The sequence below is a fragment of the Salvelinus fontinalis genome, chromosome 9, assembly GCF_029448725.1.
Source record: "Salvelinus fontinalis isolate EN_2023a chromosome 9, ASM2944872v1, whole genome shotgun sequence".
NCBI lineage: Eukaryota > Metazoa > Chordata > Actinopteri > Salmoniformes > Salmonidae > Salvelinus > Salvelinus fontinalis.
The window spans coordinates 15,027,907-15,051,622 of NC_074673.1; the positions used below are offsets into that span (position 1 = coordinate 15,027,907).

The window sequence follows — 23,716 nt, forward strand, 5'->3', positions numbered from 1 at the left end:
TTTGAAAATATGCTTTACAGCGAAAGCAATCCAAGCGTTTGTGAGTGTATCAATCACTGCTAGAACAGCTAGCCTTAAATTAGCTTGGTCACGAAAGTCAGAAAATAAATAAAATGAATCGCTTACCTTTGATAATCTTCAGATGTTTGCACTCACGAGACTCCCAGTTACACAATAATTGTTATTTTTGTTCGATAAAGATTTGTTTTATAACAAAAAAACACCATTTGGTTTGCGCATTATGTTCAGAAAACCACAAGCTCGTTACGGTCCTGAAGGGCAGACGAAAATTCCAAAAAGTATCCGTAATGTTCGTCGAAACATGTCAAAGGTTTTTTATAATCAATCCTCAGGTTGTTTTTAATTAACATACATAATCGATCATATTTCAACCGGACGGTAAACTGTTCAATACTACAGAGAAAGAAAATGTCGAGCCACATCTCTCCTGTGCAGGAACTAATCAAAGGACACCTGACGCGTTTTGATAAATCTCGCTAATTTTTCCAAATAAAAGCTTGAAACTATGTCTAAGGCCTGGTCACAGCCTGAGAAAGCCATTGGAAAAGGATTCTGGTTGATACCCCTTTAAATGGATGAGGGTTAAGCAATGGAACAGGGATAAAATAAAATAAATGCACTTCCGGTTTGGAGTTCCTCAGGTTTTCGCCTGCAAAATCAGTTCTGTTATACTCACAGACAATATCTTGACCGTTTTGGAAACTTTAGAGTGTTTTCTATCCTAATCTGTCAATTATATGCATATCCTAATATCTGAGCCTGAGAAATAGTCTGTTTACCTTGGGAATGTTATTTTTCCAAACATAAAAATTCTGCCTCCTAGCTGAAAGAAGTTAAAAGGTCATTTACCACCTTCACAAGTGCAGTCTCAGTGCTATGATGGGGTCTAAAACCAGACTGAAGCATTTCATATACATTGTTTGTCTTCAGGAAGGCAGTGAGTTGGTGCGCAACTGATTTTTCAAAATATTTTGAGAGGAATGGAAGATTCGATATAGGCCGATAGTTTTTTATATTTTCTGGGTCAAGGTTTGGCTTTTTCAAGAGAGGCTTTATTACTGCCACTTTTAGTGAGTTTGGTACACATCCGGTGGATAGAGAGCCGTTTATTATGTTCAACATAGGAGGGCAAGCACATGAAGCAGCTCTTTAAGTAGTTTAGTTAGAATAGGGTCCAGTATGCAGCATGAAGATTTAGAGGCCATGATTATTTTCATCATTGTGTCAAGAGATATAGTACTAAACCACTTAAGTGTCTCTCTTGATCCTAGGTCCTGGCAGAGTTGTGCAGACTCAGGACAGCTGAGCTTTGGAGGAATACGCAGATTTAAAAAGGAGTCCGTAATTTGCTTTCTAATGATCATGATCTTTTCCTCAAAGAAGTTCATGAATTTGTTACTGCTGAAGTGAAAGCCATCCTCACTTGGGGAATGCTGCTTTTTAGTGAGCTTTGCGACAGTATCAAAAATAAATTTGGGATTGTTCTTATTTTCCTCAATTAAGTTGGAAAAATAGGATGATCGAGCAGCAGTGAGGGCTCTTCGATACTGCACGGTACTATCTTTCCAAGCTAGTTGGAAGACTTCCAGTTTGGTGTGGCGCCATTTCCGTTCCAATTTTCTGGAAGCTTGCTTCAGAGCTCGGGTATTTTCTATATACCAGGGAGCTAGTTTCTTATGACAAATGTTTTTAGTTTTTAGGGGTGCAACTGCATCTAGGGTATTGCGCAAGGTTAAATTGAGTTCCTCAGTTAGGTGGTTAACTTCTACTTCATCACAATCCCGGATCCGGGAGCACCCCCATCAGTAAAAAAGCTGACTAGCATAGCCTAGCATAGCGTCACAAGTAAATACTAGCATCTAAATATCATTAAATCACAAGTCCAAGACACCAGATGAAAGATACACATCTTGTGAATCCAGCCATCATTTCTGATTTTTAAAATGTTTTACAGGGAAGACACAATATGTAAATCTATTAGCTAACCACGATAGCAAAAGACACAACTTTTTTCCCCCACCATTTTTTTCCTGCATAGGTAGCTATCACAATTTCGACCAAATAAAGATATATAATATGTCGAATAAAATCAGAGCCGGATATATCTAAGGGCTATAACGGGAGCTTTCTAGAACGCCATCCTGAGGTCTGTCTTGCGTCATGGCGAAGGAAAGAAAGAGAGGACCCCACGTTGCCAGCCCATTTATAAGGCCTCAGATCTGCCTAGCAACTCCATTCCAATTCTCACTATTTGCTGACATCCAGGGGAAGGCGTATGCAGTGCATCTCAACCAATAGAAGACATGCAAATTAATAAACCGACCTCAGAACAGGCTGCAGATTTCAGATTTCTCACTTCCTCATAGGAAAATTGCTCCAACTCGAGTTCTGTTTTACTCACAGATATAATTCAAACGGTTTTAGAAACTAGAGAGTGTTTTCTATCCAATAGGAATAATATGCATATTGTACGAGCAAGAATTGAGTACGAGGCAGTTTAATTTGGGAACGAAATTATTACAAAGTGCAAACAGCACCCCCTATTGAGAAAACTGATTTTTGTACTCTGACGTCCTTGAGTAGGCAGAAGGAGTCTGGAAGGGCATCAAGGAATCTTTGTGTTGTCTGAGAATTTATAGCACGACTTATGATGCTCCTTGGTTGGGGTCTGAGCAGATTATTTGTTGCGATTGCAAACGTAAAAAAATGGTGGTCTGATAGTCCAGGATTATGAGGAAAAACATTAAGATCTACAACATTTATTCCATGGGACAAAACTAGGTCCAGAGTATGACTGTGGCAGTGAGTAGGTCCAGAGACATGTTGGACAAAACCCACTGAGTCGATGATGGCTCCGAAAGCCTTTTGGAGTAGGTCTGTGGACTTTTCCATGTGAATATTAAAATCACCAAAAATTTGAATATTATCTGCTATGACTACAAGGTCAGATAGGAATTCAGGGAACTCAGTGAGGAACGCTGTATATGGCCCAGGAGGCCTGTAAACAGTAGCTATAAAAAGTGATCGAGTAGGCTGCATAGATTTCATGACTAGAAGCTCAAAAGATGAAAACGTCATTTTTTTAAACCCATTGTTCCTCTGTCTCTGGGAATTCAGGAAGGTTGGGTGGATGATGATTCATATTCCAATAGCTCTGGCCGGGTGTATGAAGTAATGCACAAAACAAACTGAGTAAGAACATTTGAGAAAACACTAGAAAAAGCACTAGAAAAAGTAGAAACCTACAATGTTTTGTAGGAGCTCGAGGCGAGATGACCTCCGTCGGCGCCATCTTACCCAATTAGTGTGGCCGTAAAAATGTGTTTCATAGCCCGATGCATGCATGAATAGGAAGTGCAGCCTTGCAGACACAAAAAATCACTTATTCGAACAATTCTTCATATAAGCTTAATTTTCTTTCCAAGTAAGAGGCTGACTACACTGCTCACGTCGCGTGCATACATTTAGAAATCTATATTATTCAATTATTGCACCCACACTGCTCTCGCGTGCCAACGAGTGTCTGCGTTGCCAAGGGCTAAAATAGGAGTCAGTTCTATTTGTGATGCAGATCACGCTGCAAGTCCTGCCTCTCCCATCTCCTCATTGGTTTATAGAAGCAGCCATCTCCTCATTGGTTATACCCATGTGGGTGACTGAAAGATGAACGAGGTCAGTGGCAGTAATGCACCTAATTTATGAAAGTTGCCAATCGCAATATAAAGTCAAGAGAAGAAAAAGCCTAGAAGGAGGAGTAGATGACTAGAAACGATTTGGTTGACCGTTTTATGTGTGGATTAATTGTCGGAGTAGAGGACCTTGTGCATTTCAGGTAAAATAACAACTCAGTGTGTCACGATCGTCTTTAGGTGAAAGAGAGGACCAAGGCTCAGCGTGATATAAATACATCTTCTTTATTTTGAAGATGAAACAAACACGAACACTAAATACAAACTAGACAAAACAACAAACGACCGTGAAGCTAACAAATTAAAGTGCAGACACAAGCTACTAACGTCAAACATAGACAATTACCCACAACCTACCTAATGCCTATGGCTGCCTAAATATGACTCTCAATCAGAGACATCGATAGACAGCTGTCTCTAATTGAGAACCAATCCAGGCAACCATAGACTTACATAAACACCTACACTGAACACAACCCCATGAACTCTACCAAAACCCCCTAGACAATACACACACCCTAGACTAGACAAAAAACACAAACATCCCCCATGTCACCCCCTGACCTAACTAAAATAATAAAGAAAACAAAGATAACTAAGGCCAGGGCGTGACACAGTGTTTATATCCCAGGACAAATTAGCTAGCAACAGCAAGCTAGCTAAATAGGACAAATTAGCTAGCAAGTGCAAGCTAGCTAGCTAAATTGCCATAAATGTTTAATGCTTTTCGACCTGTCCCCAAATTAATGTAATTGGTTCAGAGTTTGTTTTGGTATTTTAACCTGCGTGTCGTGATCGCGTTTGGTGTGGGGGGACAAAATACATGTATGCACGATGGCGCACGCGCACAGCCGGTTTGGGTTCCGTGTAAGAAGAAGCATGGCCAGGCTCAGGAAAAACTCAAACCCTGTGAATTGAACTGTTGTTACTCCCTCCAACCCTGCTTTCTCCAGCATGCTCTTAACACTGAACCAAATCTAAGAATCGTCATGTCAGATAAAACATGTTTAAATGCTATATACAGTACTAGGGGCGTCAGAGGAAACAGGCCTATAAAGTACTGTAGGTCCTTGGGATGTCCTTAAAATGGTTAAGGTAAGGTTTACTTAAAAAAAATTGCCACTGAAGAGAAAGCTATCTAACTCCAGACAAAATCAAAAACTCTTAACATCACGATGATCCTGATCGCATAAATAGCACACTGAAACAGTGACAGGAGGCTAACTGTACATGGAGGATATTTACCAGCTACTTAGCGTAAAAGCATGACCATAAATCTTTAAGCAGAGAAGATATGAATACTTAATTTACTGCTCTGATGAACAGGAATTTATACATATATAAATATTAGTAAAGTGATGAGATTTCACAGGGTATTCAATTAATTTACTAATTCAGTCCATTCTTATTAACATGCTGAATGAAATGACTGCCTCTGAGCAAGTTAGAGGGAACAACGTCTTTTATTGAACGTTTAAGAAAAAAATAAGCACATTTGTGAATGCAGGTGTGCATGCTCAGAGCACTATGTGCATGTGTGTGCGCGTGCATGTGCACACGTGTACGCTTGCAGTTTCGCAGGGAGGGATCCTTAGCTCAGAGGGCAATGGCCTGCTTTTAACAGAGGCCATTCCCCAGACATCACGCTCCTGCTGCACTCACACAAATGACAGATAATGACAATCTTACAGCCAGCAACCACAAGGCAACAGACGTGGCAAAACATCCCTATCTGGTAGATAGGAGACGGACTGAAGTGATCACTTTTGGTAAAACAAACCCTGTTAACCTCCCACATGCTCTTCCATGCCATACCATTCATTCCCTTCTCAACCCTTCCCCTCTCCTCTCCTCCATTCCCCTCCTTCCCTTTCCTGGCCTCCCATCTCTCCCCAGGGGCCAAAGTGTGCAGTCTGGGGTTTGTTCCTCTGTTTCCACAGGGACCTCATGGCTCATGGAAGTCAGCTCCCCTGTTCCTGTTTCCAGGAAGGAACTCCTACCTCCACTGACCGCGTTCCAGCTGTTGCCCCAGCAACATTTCTGCAGAGGGGAGATTGTCAGCTCAGAGTCTCCTAGATTAAGTATTTCAGAGGCTTTTGCTTGCCATTTTTTCCCCCTCTGTTTTCTCTTTTTTTCTAAACCCAATCCCAAAACAATGGGCTTTGGTCATGGCTGGCTAAAACATAGCTTAACAAAGCTGGGATGTACCGGTGTTCTCTGAGCTGTAACTGAACTGGATTCTGTTGATGCTAATTACACAAACTCAATACAGTCCAACCAAACTGGAGGAATGCTGTTTCTCTCATCTTGGCATCCCCACTTCAAAGACAAGCAACAGGAAGAGAAGAAACTTCAGAGAATGAAGACTTGAAGCTTTTGAAGGTTTACCGAGCTGCTGCTGTGCATACCATGAATATTCATACACTTTTAGAAGGGCAAAACTTTTGCGTCAAAACTTTAAACTTCTGTTTTTCTCTCGTCTTGTACCAGGATGGTAATCGTAAAACGTTGTCATAAACAAAAGAACACTGCCAGGAAAGGGGATTTAGTCATCTGTTATGACACCTGTTCATAACTCGGGGAGAAGCACTTCTCCCTTTCCACAAGAAAATTATATTTTGCAGAAATCTGTTTCCAGGGCTGCTCAGAACCGAATGGTTATGTTCACAGCAGAACATAAAATTAATCAGCTTTGTAATGGTCTTGTCTGTAAGCATGACAAATACCCAATGTGGTGGATAGCTTTACATACAGTATATGCACTCATAAACATGCTGACAGAACCATTTTCCTCATCCACTGCTATGGCCTGGCCCTGAAACGAGGAGTAGTCTATTCTGTAAATAAGAAATTACTCAGAGGACCGGAATATTCCCTTGGACAATTTGTGTTTAAAATGAGTACCAATTACAGTAGGAAATCAGTCTGACTTACCGTAGCAGTAGTCCAATATCACATTTGAAATGTAAATACAGTACAGGCCAGGGTGAGATTCTTTGGCACATAAGATAGCAGCTTTTTGTGGTTTTAATGAAATCCCTCTCGACCAAGGCTGTCAAAACAGATCGACAGTATTTCACATGTTGCCATTTTTAATCATTCTCAAAAGCATGTAGGTTAATTGGTGGATATGCAAAGTTTAAAAGAATAAGATAATAAAATAAGGTTAGGATATGATAATATGAAGTTCGTTTGGGTCTTAGGAAAGTGCTATATAAATCATATGTATTATTATGATGTACATGGGTGATCTGATGCAGGGATCATCTCAATACCAGAGATAGATAGTTTGTGAACAGACACAAATACACACAGCTCCTTTATTACCACAATATACTACTGCATACTGAGTGTGTGTACCATAGAAATATAATTACTTGAATGGGTATTCTCATTCGAGTCTGTAATTCTATTTCTGTGGTGTGTGACTACATTGCCATAAGACACTGCCTTATCACTTAGCATTGACCGCGGTAACATTGTTACTGTTTAAATCATTTTCCATATAAGATTCAAACAGTGCTCTCAGGCTAAACCCAATGTCAGATTACGTTAGATTAGCATTCAGTGCTAGCTCTCTCTCTCCTTCCTCCACTCCCCCTTTCCAGCTCCCTGTCTTCTTCCCTCTTTCTCCCTCCATGCCCCCCTCCCTCAATCTCCTTCACTCCCTCTCTCCACTCTGCCAGGAATAGTGCCTCATAATGCAAGGCTCTACGCTGACCTTTCTTACAAGGAGCACGTGTGCGCCTCAGTTGAAAAATGTAGGCTCATATGCAAGTAAAATGTTCTCACTGTAGAGCTCTGTAATGGCTGAACAACACATCCCCTGCAGGGAAGGGAAGGGAGAGGCTGCCATCTTGGGGTAATTATGAAAGAGGGATTTATCCTGCCTGCTTTCCTGCCTGCCTGCCGCTGTCTGTCTCAGCCCATTCAACCCACAGGGCACATCACATCAAACCCCACAGCAATTTATTATTTATTATATGTAACCTTTATTTAACCAGGTAGCCCCATTGAGGACAGAATAGCTATTTTCGAAGGGAGAAATGCATTAATGGGTGGTATGTGGACATTCATGCTGAATTAGAAGAGTAATGTAGCACCAAAATAAATGAAACATTTCTGAAGCAATGTACCAAAGGAGACAGAGGTTGTCAAACACAGTTTAGCTGAAGAAGACAGAAAATACACCAAGCAGTTACATATTTCTTAACTGTGTCTTTTAGGTGTGGTTTTTATATACAGTTGAAGTCGGAAGTTTACATACACCTTAGCCAAATACATTTCAACTCAGTTTTTCACAATTCCTGACATTTAATTCCAGTAAAAAATCCCTGTCTTAGGTCAGTTAGGATCACCACTTTATTTTAAGAATGTGAAATGTCAGAATAATAGTAGAGAACTATTTACTTCAGCTTTTATTTCTTTCATCACATTCCAAGTGGGTCAGAAGTTTACATACACTCAATTAGTATTTGGTAGCATTGCCTTGAAAATGTTTAACTTGGGTCCAACATTTCAGGTAGCCTTCCACAAGCTTCCCACAATAAGTTGGGTGAATTTTGGCCCATTCCTCCTGACAGAGCTGGTGTAACTGAGTCAGGTTTCTAGGCCTCCTTGCTCGCACACGCTTTTTCAGTTCTGCCTACAAATTTGATCAAGGATTGAAATCAGGGCTTTGTGATGGCCACTCCAATACCTTGACTTTGTTGTCCTTAAGCCAATTTGCCACAACTTTGGAAGTAGGCTTAGGGTCATTGTCCATTTGGAAGACCCATTTGCGACCAAGCTTTAACTTCTTGACTGATGTCTTGAGATGTTGCTTCAATATATCCACATCATTTTCCAACCTCATGATAACATCTATTTTGTGAAGTGCACCTGTCCCTCCTGCAGCATAGCACCCCCACAACATGATCCTGCCACCCCCGTGCTTCACGGCTAGGATGGTGTTCTTCGGCTTGCAAGCTTCCCCCTTTTTCCTCCAAACAAAATGATGGTCATTATGACCAAACAGTTCTATTTTTGTTTCATCAGACCAGAGGACATTTCTCCAAAAAGTAGGATATTTGTCACCATGTGCAGTTGCAAACTGTAGTCTGGCTTTTTTATGGAGGTTTTGGAGCAGTGGCTTCTTCCTTGCTGAGCGGCCTTTCAGGTTATGTCAATAAGGACTCGTTTTACTGTGGATATAGATACTTTTGTACCAGTTTCCTCCAGCATCTTCACAAGGTCCTTTGCTGTTGTTCTGGGATTGATTTGCACTTTTCGCACCAAAGTACGTTCATCTCTAGGAGACAGAATGCGTCTCCTTCTTGAGCGGTATGATGGCTACGTGGTCCCATGGTGTTTATACTTGTGTACTATTGTTTGTATAGATGAACGTGGTACCTTCACCCAATTTAGAAATTGCTCCCAAGGATGAACCATACTTGTGGAGGTCTCCAATTGGCTGATTTCTTTTGATTATGTCAATTGGCCTAGCTATCAGAATTGGCTATCAGAAGCTTCTAAAGCCATGACATCATTTTCTGGAATGTTCCAAGCTGTTTAAAGGCACCGTCATCTTAGTGTATGTAAACTTCTTACCCACTGGAATTGTGATACAGTGAAATAATCTGTCTGTAAACAATTGTTGGAAAAATGACTTGTGTCATGCACAAAGCAGATGTCCTTATAGACTTAACAAAACTATAGTTTGTTAACAAGAAATTCGTGGAGTGATTGAAAAATGAGTTTTAATGACTCCAACCTAAGTTCATGTAAACTTCCGACTTCAACTGTAAGCCCTCTTGGGTTTCCAACCTCACCTGCACAGTGTTTTTGTCATGTTTTTATGTGCACGCTTTTGTTTTTCACTTGTCTTCTTTAATGTGAATAAATCAAACTAAAACATGTCTGCCTATTCATGACCCTTTGCTCTTCCACATCAAACAACATCAAACCTGTATACCATCAAAGCAACACAACACAAATGCATCAGACATTTACGTTTTACATTTTCTTCACCACCGATAAATCTACGATAATCAATCATTTCAATAAGCATTTTTCAACGGCTGGCCATGCTTTCCACCTGGCTACCCCTGCCCCGGCCAACAGTTCTGCACCCCCCGCAGAAACTTGCCCAAGCCCCCCCCCCTAATTCTCCTTCACCCAAATCCAGACAACTGATGTTCTGAAAGAGCTGCAAAATCTGGATCCCTACAAATCAGCTGGGCTAGACAATCTGGACCCTCTCTTTCTAAACTGATCCGCCAAAATTGTTGCAACCCCTATTACTAGCCTGTTCAACCTCTCTTTCGTATCGTCTAAGATCCCCAAAGATTGGAAAGCTGCTGGGGTCATCCCCCTCCTCAAAGGGGGAGACACTCTAGACCCAAACTGTTATAGACCTATATCCATCCTGCCCTGCCTTTCTAAAATCTTCGAAAGCCAAGTTAACAACAGATCCCCGACCATTTCGAATCCCACCGTACCTTCTCCCCTATGCAATCTGGTTTCCGAGCTGGTTCATGGGTGCACCTCAGCCACGCTCAAGGTCCTAAACGATATCATAACCACCACCAAAAGACTACTGTGTAGCTGTCTTCATCGACCTGGCCAAGGCTTTCGACTCGGTCAATCACCGCATTCTTATCGGCAGACTCAATAGCCTTGGTTTCTCAAATGACTGCCTCGCCTGGTTCACCAACTACTTCTCAGATAGAGTTCAGTGTGTCAAATCGGAGGTCCTGTCCTGGACCTCTGGCAGATTCTATGGGTGTGCCACAGGGTTCAATTCTCCGACTATTTTCTCTGTATATATCAATGATGCTCGCAGTTGTAAATGAGAACTTGTTCTCAACTAGTCTACCTGGTTAAATAAAGGTGAAATAAAAAAAATATATATTTTCTTAATAGATGCTCTTATCCAGAGCAACTTACAGTTAGTGCATTCATCTTAAAATAACTAAGTGGGACAAGCACATATCACAGGCATAAAAAGTAAAATTTTACAGTAGAGTCACAGAGCTAGAAGGGATGTCTCAGAAGAAATCTCAGAAGCCATCGCAAAAACAAAAACAGATAAGTAGGCTGGGATTAGTGCGCCCAGGGACTTGAGTCTATGAGGAGAGATTGCGAGAGGATACTTTTTTCAGGGGAGATTTTGACTGATTCCCAAATAACACCCTATTTCCTTACATCCCTATGGGCCCTTGTCAAAAGTAGTGCACTATATAGGGAATAGAGTGCCATTTGTGACGCAGACTTTTCATTAGCAGCCAGGGCCACATTTGGCTTCCCACGGTGCTTCAGAACAAAGAGTGTGTCTGAAAGCAGGGACCCTTGACGTGGGACGTGGCACTCTAATTGGAGCCTTGGTAATCCTCTCTCCCCCCCCTCCCTCTCCCTCTCCAGTCTCGGCTGTGGAACCAACAGTGTCAACAGGCTCTCTACTTTAACAACGGCACAGGGGAGCTATAGGGGAGCAGAGCGTCACTGTTCAGCCAGCCGTGGGCAGAGGCCTAATCAACACACACAGAGAGCGAGAGAGAAAGAGGGAGAGAGCATGTGAGAGGTAGAGAGAGAGAGAAAGAAAGAGAGAGAGAGAGAGAGAGAGAGAGAGAGAGAGAGAGAGAGAGAGAGAGAGAGAGAGAGAGAGAGAGAGAGAGAGAGAGAGAGAGAGAGAGAGAGAGAGGGGTAAAGAGGGGTTAGCAGGCCAGTTCTGCGTGCTCCTCAGCGCGGCAGGGGAGTGGAGGAGTGATTGCAGGGAAGTAAGGTGGTACACGTCATCTACTGACGTGGACGAGGATGAGGATTAGCAGAATAGTTTAGAGAGGATGAAACTCAACTGGACAGCCTGCCCTTCACTCTATGGATCACATGGTGTATTGCAGTGTTTCCCAACTCCAGTCCTCGAGTATTTCCAACAGCACAAATGTTTGTTATATCCCTGGACAAAAACACCTGATTCAACTTGTCAAGGGCTTGATGATTAGTTGACAAGTATAATCAGGTGTGCTTGTCCAGGGCCACAACAAAAAATTATACTGTTGCGGGTACTGAAAGACCGGAGCTGGGAACCACCGGTCTATTGTATCATGGCTGGAGCCTGGAGGCTCGGAGAGAAGCACTAATCATATCAGCATTGCTAGGGAGAGTCGTCAGTGACTCAAAAAGGTCAGCTGGATATATCAGGATAAAACAAGAAGATGAAACACAGATATCGAACGGACAGAAACATGTTGTTTCCATATCAACATGCAGTACAGTAAGGATGGATGATGTACAGGCAAAGGCTTTGGGCGAAACACAACTGTCATGACGTTGGCAGTGGGGGTAGGTTTATGACAGTCATAAATACCTCTTTCCCCATTTTTCTCTCTCCCTACTATAACTGATGTGACATAAGGAAACCACTGGGTTAACATAGAGATTCTGGGTAACATCAGAAGTTGGGGGAAATGAACTATATTCTGGTAATCCGACCAACTGAACATATGTGGTGGTACTTAAGGTATATTATGTCAGTTCGGTTGCCCTCTGACACATTCTCATCAATGATAGAATGACATAAACTCTACTGTGGAAAGTCTAAACGTCAGAGGTATCGGATTCACATGGAATTGTTGTTTAATTCAAATGTTTGAATATGACATTATTTGTGAAGAGGTGAAATGTAATTTTAGCTTCCAAATGAGAGATCTGGACTTTCATAAGTGTTCCTCTGCTCACAGTGGCCCGCCCCTGTGAAGAGGCATGGGTTATAAACTTTTCAGACACACCCCTCTCCCTCCACTATAAAAGCCATTGACAAGAATATAACTTTCTGTTCCGGGTACACTAGGATGACGGTCCAGTGTCAGAATGGTTCAGATAATAACTACAGAACTAAGCCAACATCAGCATGGACTTTGATTGTGAATGGTATGAACTTTGAACTCGTATTCACTACAGAAGTGATATCTCCTAGCCGTTGAGTTAGCAACAGCTAAACGCAGGTTAGGAAGGACGTTCCTGCACCCAACCCACACAACGTTCCTCCAACGTATCCAGTAAGGCACCAGAGACATTCTTCAAAGGACAGAGGACTCGGGTTGGCGACACGGTCCATCTACCACCAACCTACTGAAGCGCAGCTCAGAGTAAATATTTATTGCATTTTCCTCTTCAAATGGGCGGTAATTTAGAATGCATAAGATACTGTATTTACGATAGCACAGCTTCGCCTCTGTTCCAGTCTCCCGCTCTTTCACTAAAATCCAGCCCCTTTTATTTGTGTAACAAGCTGTCATATCTATTCCGCCCGCTAGGGACGTTTTTCTGTGACGTAATTTGTGATCAAGTTATGATTTAATTGTATATGTGTGATTCTGTGTGATTAGTTAGGTATTTAGTAAATAAATAATTAAACCCAATTTTGTATTGCTGATTCAACTTGTTGTTGAATCTGCAGACGTGTTGCTTTGCGTTTTGTTGCTGTGCGTTTTGCTGCCAACTTTACTTTACTTTGCTAGCTGACAACTTTACGTTTTTTGTTTTGTTTCTGTTTTTAATTACCGTTTATATTTTTAGTTTTTCCATCGCAACTTTTTTCCCTCATTCAACTTTTTCACTCCGGACGCTTTATCTGGACATGGTTCGTCAACACCTTCAACAGCCGAAGCTAAGTAGTAACATTAACATGATGTCTTCTAATTGCAGTCGCTGTACTCATAATATACAGGAGAACGATCGCCTTACGGCGAAAATAGCTGTGCTGCAAGCCCAGCTTCAGACGCAATCGTTAGGCAAGGGTAATTTCAGTGTAGGAAAGGAAGAAACAGCGTCTGTGCCACCAGTAAGTACAGATAGTAACGTTAGTATAAATCCCCCCGCACAGTCCCCGCAGCCGGACAACTTTCCCATGGCTTCTGGAGGGAAATGCTGTTGGAATGCTCAACCGGTGTCGCTCATTCAGCCGACAGAAACTTTCAACCGGTTTTCCCCATTATGTAGCGAGTCGGAGTCTGAGTCTGAGTCTTCTCTTGTCTCTACTCCTCCCGTTACGGGGTCTGAGACGCTGAAGGCTCCCACCGTTAGCTCTGACAAATTGAAAACCCTAGTCATTGGCGACTCCATTACCCGCAGTATTAGACTTAAAACGAATCACCCAGCGATCATACACTGTTTACCAGGGGGCAGGGCTACCGACGTTAAGGCTAATCTTAAGATGGTGCTGGCTAAAGAACAATCCAAAATTTATTTTTGATACTGTTGCAAAGCTAACTAAAAAGCAGCATTCCCCAAGAGAGGATGGCTTTCACTTCAGCAGTAATAAATTCATGAACTTCTTTGAGGAAAAGATCATGACCATTAGAAAGCAAATTACGGACTCCTCCTTGAATCTGCGTATTCCTCCAGGGCTTAGCTGTCCTGGATCTGCACAGCTCTGCGAGGGCCTGGGATCGGGAGAGACACTTAAGTGTTTTAGTACTATATCTCTTGACACAATGATGAAAATAATCATGGCCTCTAAACCTTCAAGCTGCATACTGGATCCTATTCCTACTAAACTGCTGAAGGAGCTGCTTCCTGTGCTTGGCCCTCCTATGTTGAACATAATAAACAGCTCTCTATCCACCGGATGTGTACCAAACTCACTAAAAGTGGCAGTGATAAAGCCTCTCTTGAAAAAGCCAAACCTTGACCCGGAAAATATAAAAAACTATCGGCCTATATCGAATCTTCCATTCCTCTCAAAAATTTTAGAAAAAGCTGTTGCGCAGCAACTCACTGCCTTTCTGAAGACAAACAATGTATACGAAATGCTTCAGTCTGGTTTTAGACCCCATCATAGCACTGAGACTGCACTTGTGAAGGTGGTAAATGACCTTTTAATGGCGTCAGACCGAGGCTCTGCATCTGTCCTCGTGCTACTAGACCTTAGTGCTGCCTTTGACACCATCGATCACCACATTCTTTTGGAGAGACTGGAAACCCAAATTGGTCTACACGGACAAGTTCTGGCCTGGTTTAGATCTTACCTGTCGGAAAGATATCAGTTTGTCTCTGTGAATGGTCTGTCCTCTGACAAATCAACTGTACATTTCGGTGTTCCTCAAGGTTCCGTTTTAGGACCACTATTGTTTTCACTATATATTTTACCTCTTGGGGATGTTATTCGAAAACATAATGTTAACTTTCACTGCTATGCGGATGACACACAGCTGTACATTTCAATGAAACATGGTGAAGCCCCAAAATTGCCCTCGCTAGAAGCCTGTGTTTCAGACATAAGGAAGTGGAAGGCTGAAAACGTTCTACTTTTAAACTCGGACAAAACAGAGATGCTTGTTCTAGGTCCCAAGAAACAAAGAGATCTTCTGTTAAATCTGACAATTCATCTTGATGGTTGTAAAGTCGTCTCAAATAAAACTGTGAAGGACCTCGGCGTTACTCTTGACCCTGATCTCTCTTTTGACGAACATATCAAGACTGTTTCAAGGACAGCTTTTTTCCATCTACGTAACATTGCAAAAATCAGAAATTTTCTGTCCAAAAATGATGCAGAAAAATTAATCCATGCATTTGTTACTTCTAGGTTAGACTACTGCAATGCTCTACTTTCCGGCTACCCGCATAAAGCACTAAATACATTTCAGTTAGTGCTAAATACGGCTGCTAGAATCCTGACTAGAACCAAGAAATTTGATCATATTACTCCATTGCTAGCTTCCCTACACTGGCTTCCTGTTAAGGCAAGGGCTGATTTCAAGGTTTTACTGTTAACCTATAAAGCGTTACATGGGCTTGCTCCTACCTATCTTTCCGAGTTGGTCCTGCCGTACATACCTACACGTACGCTACGGTCACAAGACGCAGGCCTCCTAATTGTCCCTAAAATTTCTAAGCAAACAGCTGGAGGCAGGGCTTTCTCCTATAGATCTCCATTTTTATGGAACAGTCTGCCTACCCATGTGAGAGACGCAGACTCGGTCTCAACCTTTAAGTCTTTACTGAAGACTTATCTCTTCAGTAGGTCATATGATTGAGTGTAGTCTGGCCCAGGAGTGTGAAGGTGAACGGAAAGGCTCTGGAGCAACGAACCGCCCTTGCTGTCTCTCCAGGGCCGGTTCCCCTCTCTCCACTGGGATTCTCTGCCTCTAACCCTGTTACTGGGGCTGAGTCACTGGCTTGCTGGTGCTCTTTCATGCCGTCCCTAGGAGGGGTGCGTCACTTGAGTGGGTTGAGTTACTGACGTGAACTTCCTGTCTGGGTTGGCACCCCCCTTGGTTGTGCTGTGGTGGAGACCTTTGTGGGCTATACTCGGCCTTGTCTCAGGATTGTAAGTTGGTGGTTGAGGATATCCCTCTAGTGGTGTGGGGGCTGTGCTTTGGCAGAGTGGGTGGGGTTATATCCTTCCTGTTTGGCCCTGTCCGGGGGTTTCTTCGGATGGGGCCACAGTGTCTCCTGACCGCTCCTGTCTCAGCCTCCAGTATTTATGCTGCAGTAGTTTATGTGTCGGGGGGCTAGGGTCAGTTGGTTATACATGGAGTACTTCTCCTGTCTTATCCAGTGTCCTGTGTGAATTTAAGTATGCTCTCTCTAATTCTCTCGTTCTCTCTTTCTCTCTGAGAACCTGAGCCCTAGGACCATACGTCAGGACTACCGGGCATGCTGACACCTTGCTGTCCCCAGTCCGCCCGGCCTTGCTGCTATTCCAGTTTCAACTGTTTCTGCCTGCGGTTACGAAACCCCTACCTGTCCCAGACCTGCTGTTTTCAACTCTTAATGATCGGCTATGAAAAGCCAACTGAGATTTATTCCTGATTATTATTTGACCATGCTTGTCATTTATGAACATTTTGAAAATCTTGGCTCTCTCTAATTTTCTCCTTCTCTCTTTCTCTCGGAGGACCTGAGCCCTAGGACCATACGTCGGGACTACCGGCCGTGGTGACTCCTTGCTGCCCCCAGTCCGCCTGGCCTTGCTGCTATTCCAGTTTCAACTCTTCTGCCTGTGGTTATGGAACCCCTACCTGTCCCAGACCTGCTGTTTTCAACTCTTAAGGATCGGCTATGAAAAGCCAACTGAGATTTATTCCTGATTATTATTTGACCATGCTTGTCATTTATGAACATTTTGAAAATCTTGGCTCTCTCTAATTTTCTCCTTCTCTCTTTCTTTCTCTCGGAGGACCTGGGCCCTAGGACCATGCGTCGGGACTGCCGCCCGTGGTGACTCCTTGCTGTCCCCAGTCCGCCTGGCCTTGCTGCTATTCCAGTTTCAGCTGTTCTGCCTGCGGTTATGGAACCGCCACCTGTCCCAGACCTGTTGTTTTTCAACTCTTAATGATCAGCTATGAAAAGCCAACTGAAAATTATTCATGATTATTATTTGACCATGCTTGTCACTTATGAACATTTTTGAACATCTTGGCATAGTTCTGTTATAATCTCCACCCGGCACAGCCAGAAGAGGACTGGCCACCCCTCATAGCCTGGTTCCTCTCTAGGTTTCTTCCTAGGTTTTGGCCTTTCTAGGGAGTTTTTCCTAGCCACCGTGCTTCTACACCTGCATTCTAGCTGTTTGGGGTTTTAGGCTGGGTTTCTGTACAGCACTTCGAGATATTATCTGATGTACGAAGAGCTATATAAAATAAAATTGATTGATTGATTGATTGATTGATTGATTGACTTGTTAGCCAGGATTCTTGCAGATAATCAAGGATTTACAACTTTCAGATGAGACTGAATAAAATGACGATTAATGTGACTGTTATGGATGTAAAATCTTACTAAATCTTTAAGAGTTTATTCGGAAGATAACAGCTCTATAAATATTCTTTCGTGGTGTCCCTCTCTAGTTAATTAATATTTACATGATTAGTTCAATCAGGTAATATTAATTACGGAGAAATTATTTTATAGAATAGCATGTCATAGCAATTAATCTGGCATAGTCAAAGACACGACACAACAATCCTGTCATTATTCATGTACACACATATGACAAGTATAGTACATCATTGGTACCACAGGTGAAATCCACTTGATCTTAGCAACAAACAAGGTCCCAGTTTGTATGACAGCAAATAAACAAACAACAGTGTATGTAAACGTGGATAAATTATAGTTACTTACAGGACTGACACAATGTCATCTCGTCGTACTTGGTAGTTCCTCAACCTCCAGCGGTTCAGCAGCATCATGTCAGACCCTGTCACATTCCCCTCAGGACACATTGCGGGCTGAGGAGACACACACACGTACCCACACAAATAAGGTGAGTCATAGACAAAAATATGAGGATCGGGGAGAAGTACAGCAGCAATGTTATTTGTGTCCTCCTGAACAGAAATACAGCAGCCAAGGTCAAGGAAGGGACAAACATGGGACTGACTGACTGAACACATAACACCCGAATACCTCAGGGACCTATTGTTCTCAAAAACATATTGTTCTCAAAGTGACCTATTGTTCTCAAAAACATATTGTTCTCAGAGGGACCTATTGTTCTCAAAAACATATTGTTCTCAAAGTGACCTATTGCTCTCAAAAACATATTGTTCTCAAAGTGACCTCTTGTTCTCAAAAACATATTGTTCTCAAAGGGACCTATTGTTCTCAAAAACATATTGTTCTCAAAGTGACCTATTGTTCTCAAAAACATATTGTTCTCAAAGTGACCTATTGTTCTCAAAAATATATTGTTCTCAAAGAGACCTATTGTTCTCAAAGTGACATATTCCTCTCAGAAAAGAGAAGTGGCATCCTCCTGCTATGCCATACTGTGATGGCTTCAGCCTATGTCCTTCTGTGTCTACTGATTCAAACTGACAGATACGGGTGGCAAAAACACAGTAGCTGTCACACCCTGATCTGTTTCACCTGTCTTTGTACTTGTCTCCACCCCCCTCCAGGTGTCGCCCATCTTCGCCATTATCCCCTGTGTTGTCTGTTGCCAGTTCGTTTTGTTTTTCGTCAAGCCTACCAGCTTTTTTCCTGTGCTCCTGTCTGTCTCTAGTTCCTGTCGTTTGCCTGCCCCCCTGATTTTGTAATAAACTTTTGTTACTTCGAAACTGTCTGCATCTGGGTCTTCTCCTGAGCCTTGACAGTAGCCCTCTATAAAACATCAAATGTAGTGGTGTGAAAGGTTACTCAACCATATTAAATGTCAGATTAATGTGTGCGTATATTATCTGTCATGGAATCTACATACTCAGTAGCATTCTGCATTTCAAGAAGCATTTTAAGAAGCATACAGCCTTCTAAGCATTCATCATTCTGAGAACAGGTCTATCAGCTCTACGTTCAGATTTTGAGATCACGGTTCGTATCCACCAAATGTCTCAGAGTAGGAGTGCTGATCTAGGATCTGTCCAGATAATCATATACATTATGATCTTAAAGGCTAAACTGATCCCAGATCAGCACTCCTACTCTGAGACGCTTTGTGGATACATGCCCAGGGGTCAGAATTGTCCTGAGACATGGCTGTAGGCTAACTAGCTTCATAAGATTCTAAAACCACACAACTCAGGGGCATGGCAAAGGTCAGTACAAAGGTCAATAATAATCTATTCAACAACTCATGCTTACAGAATTATGCACAAAACTACTACAGTGAGTTACAGAGTACATCAGTTTTGGACACGTTCAGACGGAACATCCCAGATTATTTTCCTACTAAACACAACACACCAAAATTCTCTTCTCTAACCAGTGAATCCACAAACAAGCCTAAATCAACCATTTCACCCTCAGTGGGAATTGGAACTCCACAGGATTCTACAACAACCATAACGGCAACTATTGTATAATAGTATAGGCCTATAGACCATTAAATCGCCCCCAGAAATAATTTATTCTTACAACTTAGTTTGTCACAAACTGTTTGTCACTTTATCGAAGAGCTAGTGTGTGACGAAGACCCACTCCAAGCGGCGGGTGACATGACACAAGCAGAATGATTCATTAAACAGGATGTGCACAGGCCATTTCATGCTTGCTGGGGTAATTGACAGAATATCTCTTATCTGTCTGCTGAAAATAAATATTCCTACGAGTGCTGCCAGTCGCGGAATGTTTCTGTTACAGTTGGATACGTTGTCGTTTTCACTTTTAGTCATATTTTACCATATTACATGCTGTATTGTCTAGCTTGCTAGCTGGAAAGCACCCTAGAATTGATAAAAACTGAAAAACAATAACACTGGAAAGTTTAATAAAATAAGACTGTCTGGTCAACAATTCAATCTCATGCTGCAGGCAACCTAAGGCAAGACAAAGGGTTTTGTGAGGACTGTAGCAGCCTTGTAGGAGGAGAGGCAAAGTAAAGCAACTGTCTGTCTACGCAAATTTAACTCCAACAGTGGAAACCGAATTCAGCATGTGAACGTATTGATTCACTAAGTAGTAGTATAGGATGAGAGGATAGAGATCAATAACCATCTTCACAATTAGTTGTTACATTTCACGATGTCTTACTTAGAAAAACATATAAATACAAATTAACTATTTGTAATTGGACGTCATGAGGGATGGTACAAAGGAAACAAGAACTGTGGACTGACATTTTAATTTGACTTGACTGAAACATGTCTTTATTTAGGAATTTCAATTATTGTTCCATAGAAATTCAGATTTCTTTCATCAGTGATGGAGCTCCTACAAGTCCCTTCAGTTCCATTGTTACAAGGCTATTGCGCTGTATAGATTCTCGAGTCAACCTTTCCCAAGAGGCTGAAGTTGCCGTCCAACACTGAACACAGAGGACAAGACCCAGCCAATGCGGTGAAACCAATGGGTCATATTTGCCTGACTGCCTTACCTTGATACCTGTATAGCTACATGTGTATACCTCTAGATTAACTCTGTTTGACAGCTGAATGAAACATGGGTTTGAGTATTTATGACTTGCATTAAAAATAGAGGTTGAAAACAAGTGAGGTGAGGTGAGGCCAATATTTTCCATTATAAAAGAGAACCTCTCCCTCTCTCTCTTTACGGTTTGATTGATGCCAAGATTCCATTACCTATGCTACAAAGGGAATTGGGCTTTGGAAAAGTACAATAAGATCAGAAGGAATTGATGGGGGGTAGAGAAAGAGAAAGAGACAGAGAGAGAGTCTCACCTGCATTGACGCTCCCTCCACTCGTGCTACATAGGCAAAGCGGTCCAGAACAGTAATGGTGACTGGCACTGCCACGAAGAACCCGCTCACAAATGCCAGGATATACCTGCACTCAGCCCCACCTGCTGAACCATCACCTGGGACAGAAGAACACAGTTCACCCAATCACCACCAAAGAAACCATCAGAATGGGAACACTGCTATAAGAACTTGGCATTCAACAACCAATGGAGAATCAGATAGTAGGGAGTTTGTATTGAGAAGATCAGAATCAGAAAGCATGTATATCCTACCAACGGGACATTAAAAACTGTAATATCTCATGTTTCACATGAACAACGACATTAAGAACATACAGCTTGCGGGTTATACACTCCATCGGAAAGACAGACAGCAGCCTCTGGTAAGACACGGGGCTGGGCCTATGCATTTATGTAAACAACAGCTGGTGCACAATATCTAAAGAAGTCTCAAAGTTTTGCTCGCCTGAGGTTGAGTATCTCATGATAAGCTGTACACCACACTATCTACTTAAAGAGTTTTCATCTGTATTTTTCGTAGCTGTTTATACATACCACCACAGACCGAAGTTGGCACTGAAACCGCACTCAATGAGCCGTATTCCGCCATAAGCAAACAGGAAAACTCTCACCCAGAGGCGGCGATCCTGGTGGCCGATGAATTTGGGAAAACAATTCTAAACCACCTTTACTCAACACACAGAGACGCGTACAAAGCTCTCCCTTGACCTCCGTTTGCAAATTTGACCATAACTCTATCCTCCTGATTCCTGCTTTATTTAAGCAGGAAGCACCCGTGACTCAGTCTATAAAAAAGTGGTCAGATGAAGCAGATGCTAAACTACAGGACTGTTTTGCTAGCACAGACTGGAATATGTTCTGATATTCTTCCGGTGGCATTGAGGAGTACACCACATCAGTCATTGGCTTTATCAATAAGTGCATTGAGGACGTCGTACCCACAGTGACTGTACATACACACCCCAACCAGAAGCCATGGATGACAGGCAACGTTCGCACAGAATTATTTCGCCACTATGGCCTATTTATTGCCTTACATCCCTAATCTTACTACATTTGCACACACTGTATATAGACTTTCTATTGTGTTACTGACTATACGTTTATTTATCCCATGTGTAACTCTGTGTTGTTTGTGTCGCATTGCTTTGTTCTATCTTGGCCAGGTCGCAGTTGTAAATGAGAACTCGTTCTCAACTGGCCTACCTGGTTAAATAAAAGTGAAATAAACAGAGCTAAAGGGTAGAGCTGCCGCTTTCAAGGAGCGGGACCCTAACCTGGAAGCTTATAAGAAATCCCGCTATGCTCTCCGACAAATCATCAAACAGGCAAAGCGTCAATACAGGAATAAGATTGAATTGTACTATGACAGCTCCGACGCTCGTCGGATGTGGCAGGGATTGCAAAATATTACAGATTACTAAGGGAAGCACACCCGAGAGCTGCCCAGTGACACAAGCCTACCAGATGAGCTAAGTAACTTCTATACTTGCTTCGAGGCAAGTAACACTGAAACATGCATGAGACCATCAGCTGATCCGGATGACTGTGTGATCACGCTCTCTGCAGCCGATGTGATTAAAAGCTTAAAACATATAAACATTCACAAGCCCGCTGGGTCAGACGGATTACCAGGACGTGTGCTCCTAGCAAGCGCTGACAAACTGACAAGTGCCTTCAATGACATTTTCAACCTTTCCCTGTCTGAATCTGTAATACCAACATGTTTCAAGCAGACCACCATAGTCCCTGTGCCCAAGAACACTAAGGTAACCTGCCTAAATGACTACCGAGCCGTAGCACTCACGTCTATAGCCATGAAGTGATTTGAAAGGCTGGTCATGGCTCACATCAACACCATTATCCCAGAAACCCAAAGCCCACTCCAATTTGCATACACCAAAAGATCCACAGATGATGCAATCTCTATTGCACTCCACACTGCCCTTTCCCACCTGGACAAAATGAACACCTATGTGAGAAGGATATTCATTGACTTCAGCTTAGTGTTCAACACCATAGTGCCCTCAAAGCTCATCACTAAGCTAAGGACCCTGGGACTAAACACCTCCCTCTGCTACTGGATCCTAGACTTCCTGACGGGCCACCCCCAGGTGGTAACAACACATCCACCACGCTGATCCTCAACACAGGGGCCCCTCAGGGGTGCGTGTTCAGTCCCTTCCTGTACTTCCTGTTCACTCATGACTGCACGGCCAGGTACAACTCCAACATAATCATTAAGTTTGCTGATGACACAACAGTGGTAGGCCTGATCACTGACAACAATGAGACAGCCTATAGGGAGGAGGTCAGAGACCTGACCATGTGGTGCAAGGACAACAACCTCTCCCGCAACGTGATCAAGACAAAGGAGCTGATGGTGGACTACAGGAAAAGGAGGACAGAGCACGCCCACATTCTCATCGACGGGGCTGTAGTGGAGCAGGTTGAGAGCTTCAATTTCCTTTGGCTTGTAAGTAAGCATTTCGACGCATATGACAAATAACATTTAATTTAATTTTATTTGAGAATGGAATTTGTGTCATTTCTCACTCAGAGAGCACTTATTGCTTGCATGAATTTTTCATACTCTGTTCTCCGAGACGACAGCAGGATGGCCAGACATGTGAAATATCACAGTGACACAGACAGATCAAAGACAGGCTAATGCATCAGTAGCTTTAAATAACACAACCACCTGAGCCCTATACTACTAAGCAGGTTTGAGGAGTTAGCGAGGTAACTTTAGTCAACTCTGAGTTCAACTCGGGATAACCGGCCATATGAAAGCTGCTCACCTTTTAGCCAGGTACATTTATATGGCAAAGAATCCTTCAGAACTAACATGCTCCTTGGCAGG

The 23,716-nt window shown here is 42.6% G+C and overlaps 1 protein-coding gene and 1 pseudogene across 1 annotated transcript in view; one reads left to right on the forward strand and one right to left on the reverse strand.

Annotated features, from left to right (window-relative positions):
- LOC129862135 (general transcription factor II-I repeat domain-containing protein 2-like) overlaps positions 1 to 17,345 on the forward strand; it is a 93,657-nt gene extending 76,312 nt beyond the window's left edge. Inside the window, exon 2 of the mRNA XM_055933508.1 lies at positions 16,591 to 17,345. The gene's annotated coding sequence lies outside the window, so the exon portion shown is untranslated. The remainder of the gene's footprint in view (positions 1 to 16,590) is intronic.
- LOC129862956 (mitochondrial inner membrane protease subunit 2-like) overlaps positions 1 to 23,716 on the reverse strand; it is a 194,465-nt pseudogene that overhangs the window by 170,247 nt on the left and 502 nt on the right.